We start from the raw sequence: 5,000 nt of genomic DNA, 5'->3' as shown, positions 1-5,000 counted from the left end.
TGCCAAGTTCCGCCCTTACATTTACGGCCGGCCCTTCTATGTCGTCACAGACCACCACGCCCTATGCTGGCTATCCTCCCTCAAAGATCCTTCTGGCCGACTCGCCCGCTGGGCTTTACGTCTCCAGGAGTTTGATATACACGTCATTTATCGCTCCGGCCGCAAGCACTCGGACGCCGACGCCCTTTCTCGTTCACCACTCCCATGCGAGTCAACCTCTGCCCTCGTCTGTGCCTACGAATTCTCTTCGTTCAACATCCCTGATATGCTCTCCGAACAACTGAAGGATCCTTGAATCATCATCATCATCATCATCATCAGCCGTACTACACCCACTGCAGGGCAAAGGCCTCTCCCATGTCTCTCCAATTAACCCTATCCTTTGCCAGCTGCATCCACCCTTTGCCTGCAAACTTCTTAATCTCATCCGTCCATCTAACCTTCTGCCGCCCCCTGCTACGCTTACTTTCTCTTGGAGCCCACTCCGTTACCCTTAAAGACCAGCGGTTATCTTGCCTTCGCATTACATGCCCTGCCCAAGCCCATTTCTTTCTCTTGATTTCGACTAGGATGTCATTAACCCGTGTTTGTTCCCTCACCCACTCTGCCCGCTTCCGATCTCTTAACGTTACACCTATCATTTTTCTTTCCATGGCTCGCTGCGTTGTCCTTAACTTAAGCTGAACTCTTTTCGTTAGCCTCCACGTTTCTGCCCCGTAGGTGAGTACCGGTAAGATTATGCTGTTGTACACTTTCCTCTTGAGGGAAATTGGTAAACTGCCACTCATGATCTGCGAGAATTTGCCATATGCGCTCCACCCCATTCTTATCCTTCTAGTTATCTCCCTCTCATGATCCGGATCAGCTGTCACTACCTGCCCTAAGTAGACGTATTCCGGCACAATTTCTAGGCTCTCGCTGCCAATTGTGAACTGCTGTTCCCTTGCTAGACTGTTGAACATTACCTTGGTTTTCTGCATGTTAATTTTTAGACCCATCGATCTGCTCTGTCTGTCTAACTCGTTGATCATGATTTGCAGTTCACCTCCTGAGTGACTCAGCAAGGCAATGTCATCAGCAAATCTCAGATTATTTAGGTATTCTCTATTTATTCTTATTCCCAACTATTCCCAATTCAGGCCTCGAAATACCTTCTGCAAACATGCGGTGAACAGCATTGGCGAGATCGTGTCTCCTTGCCTGACGCCCTTCCTTATTGGAATTTTATTGCTGACTTTATGGAGGACTATAGTAGCTGTGCAGTTGCTATATATATCTTCCAGTATTTGGACATAAGGCTCTTCTACCCCCTGATTACGCAATGCCTGTATGACTGCTGAGGTTTCCTCTGAGTCGAATGCTTTCTCGTAATCAATGAAAGCTATATATAGAGGTTGGTTATATTCTGCGCATTTCTCTACCACCTGATTGATAGTGTGAATATGATCTATTGTGGAATATCCTTTACGAAAGCCTGCCTGATCATTTGGTTGATTAAAGTCTAACGTTGCCCTGACTCTATTAGCGATTACCTTAGTAAATACTTTGTAGGCAACGGATAGTAAGCTGATCGGCCTGTAATTTTTCAAGTCCTTGGCGTCTCCCTTCTTATGAATTAAGATAATGTTTGCATTCTTCCAAGCTTTTGGTACAGTCGAGGTCATAAGGCATTGCGTATACAGGGTGGCTAGTTTTTCTAGCACGATGTCCCCTCCATCCTTCAAGAGATCTGCTGTTACCTGATCCTCCCCAGCTGCTTTTCCTCTTTTCATTGCTTCTAAGGCTTTCTTCATCTTTCGTTACTGGCGGGATGACGCATTGCTGTGCACTGCTGTCTTTCTCATTAGCGCTCTGATTACATTGGCTACTGTACAGGTCTGTGTAGAACACTTCGGCTACGTTAACTATCTTATCCATTTTGCTAATGACATTGCCCTGCTTGTCTCTTAATGCATACATCTGGTTTTCACCTATGTCTAGTTTCCTCTTCACTGGTTTTAGGCTACCTCCGTTCTTTATAGCATGCTCGATTCTCTCCATATTAAACTTCCTTATGTCGGCTACCTTGCGCTTATTTATTAACTTTGATAGCTCCGTTAGTTCTATTCTATCGGTAGTGTTAGATGCCTTCATGTTTTGGCGCTTCTTAATCAGATCTTTCGTCACCTGAGATAGCTTCCCGGTATCTTTTCGAACTGTCCTACCGCCTACTTCTACTGCGCACTCCGTAATTATTGATGTCAGGTTATCGTGCATTGAATGAACATCAAGATCATCTTCTTCAGTTAAAGCCGAGTATCTGTTTTTCAGCGCTATCCTAAACTCCTGTGCTTTCCCTCTTACAGCTAACTCGTTAATGGTCTTCTTCTTCGCTAGCTTCTTCCGTTCCCTCTTCAAGTCTAAGCTAATTCTAGACCTTACCATTCTATGGTCGCTGCAACGCACCCTTCCGAGGACGGCCACATCCTGAATGATGCCAGGTTTAGCGCATAGTATGAAGTCGATTTCATTTTTAATCTCACCATTGGGGCTCTTCCAGGTCCACTTCCTGTTTTCTCGTTTGTGGAAGAAGGTATTCATGATCCGTAAATTATTTCTATCCGCGAATTCGACTAATAGCTCTCCCCTGCTATTTCTAGAGCCTATGCCATAGTCACCTACCGCGTGGTCGTCAGCCTGCTTCTTGCCCACCTTCGCATTGAAGTCGCCCATCAGTACAGTGTACTGCGATTTTGCTCTATTCATTGCTGATTCTACGTCCTCATAGAAGCTTTCAACGGTCTGGTCATCATGGCTGGATGTGGGTGCGTAGGCCTGCACCACTTTCAGCTTGTACCTTCTATTCAGCCTAATTACTATGGCTGCTACCCTCTCGTTAATACTGTAGAGCTCCTCTATGTTGCCAGCTATATCCTTATTAATGAGGAAACCCACACCTATTTCTCGTCTATCCTCTAACCCGCGATAGCACAGTATGTGTCCGTCCTTTAGTACTGTATACGCCTCACCTGTCCTCCTAACTTCGCTAAGCCCTATCACATCCCATTTAATTCCCGCTAGTTCCTCGAACAGCACTGCTAGGCTAGCCTCACTAGCTAAAGTTCTAGCGTTAAACGTTGCCAGGTTCAGATTCCAATGGCGGCCTGTCCGGAGCCAGAGATTCTTAGCACCCTCCGCTGCGTCACAGGTCTGACCGCCGCCGTGGTCAGTTGCTCTGCAGCCGCTGGGGACTGAGGGCCGAGGGTTAATTGGTTTGATCATAGAAGGTTGTGGCCAAGTACTACACCAGGGTGGCCAAATCCTGCTCTGGTGAGAGAGTGCGTTGTCGGTTCTGGGCACCGAGATAAGGCCGCACTCCAGGCCTGGTTATGCAATTCCATCGACACGCGGATTTTTTTTTTTTAAAAACCCGGTGGAGAATTGCGCGGCACCAGGATTTGAACCCCGGTCCTCTTGCACGCGAGGCGGATGTTCTACCTCTACGCCATCGCTGCATCTCTGCATCTGCTAAACTTCCTGAACACTCCCTCGCCGCATCATTCGACCCGGACCCTTCGCCGCCAAGCCCACCACCTCGCCGTTCGTGATGGCCTCTTATACCGCCGTAATTACCTCCCCGACGGCCGGAAGTGGCTGTTGGTCATCCCTCGACACCTCCGTGCTACATACAATCTGTGCCTCTTTTCACGCCGCTCCACAATGCGGCCACGCCGGTGTACTGAAAACATATTCTCGCCTTCGTCAGCGATTCTACTGGCGAGGTATGTACCGCTACATACGTCAGGACATTCGGTCATGCACCGCCTGCCAACGTCGCAAAAACCTCCCCACTCCGCCGCTGCTCCTTTGCAGCCGTTACCTTGCCCTGGCCGTCCCTTTGACCGCGTCGGCATTGATCTTTATGACCCGCTTCCAACTACTTCGGCTAATAATCGGTGGATCATCGTTGCCGTTGACCATCTCACCCGTTACGTTGAAACGTCGGCTCTCAAATCTGCCACCGCAAACGATGTCGCTCACTTCATTCTACACAGTCTTGTTCTTCGTCACGGCGCCCCGAAAGAACTTCTAAGTGACCGCGGCCGTGTTTTTCTCTCGGACGTCGTCGAGGCACTGCTCAAGCAATGCCAAATCGTTCATCGCTACACCAGCGCCTATCACCCCAGACCAACGGCATGACTGAGCGGTTCAACCGCACTCTGAGTGACATGCTCGCCATGTACGTTGACACCGCCCACTCCAACTGGGATCAAGTGCTCCCGTTCGTCACGTACGCGTATAACACCGCTACTCAGACAACAACGGGGTTTTCTCCTTTCTTCCTCTTATATGGCCGGGAGCCTACATCCACCATGGACACCATCCTTCCTTATCACCCTGACCCTTCCGAGACCACCTTACTCTCCGAAGCTCACCTGTATGCCGAAGAATGCCAGCAACTTGCCCGCTCTTTCACCACACAGCAACAATGGGATCAGAAGCACCGTCGGGATTCCCCGGACCCTCCAGCGTCATACCCATCTGGCGCCCTCGTTTTGCTCTGGGTGCCTTCCTCCACTCCCGGCCTCGCCACGAAACTACTGTCTCGCTTTCACGGACCTTACCGGGTTGTCCACCAAACTTCTCCGGTGACTTATATCGTTGAGCCGCTCGTTCCCTCTTCGGACCACCGTCGCCGGGGGCGCGAAACTGTGCACGTTGAGCGCCTCAAGCCTTACTATGACCCGCCCATCCTCTCCTCTCCGTAAGTCGCCAGGATGGCTCCTTTTTCGGAGGGAGAGTAATTGTAATGGGACCGACAGGCGCAGCGCAGTGAAGAAGCGGACGAGTTCAAGCGGGACAACGAAGAAGCAGACGAAGTGCAGCTGGGTTTTTCGAACGACGCCTGTGAGTGTGCCCGTCGTGTCGCCGGTCAACCAAGACCAACCGACCTGTGCTTCAAATAAACGCCTTGACAAGATATATAACTTTTGGTTCATAGCGTCTTCCTATTATACATA

This window comes from Amblyomma americanum, chromosome 2 (genome assembly GCF_052857255.1).
Source record: "Amblyomma americanum isolate KBUSLIRL-KWMA chromosome 2, ASM5285725v1, whole genome shotgun sequence".
Classification (NCBI taxonomy): Eukaryota; Metazoa; Arthropoda; class Arachnida; order Ixodida; family Ixodidae; genus Amblyomma; species Amblyomma americanum.
The sequence above is the reverse complement of the archived record's forward strand: the minus strand, read 5'-3'. Positions refer to the sequence as shown.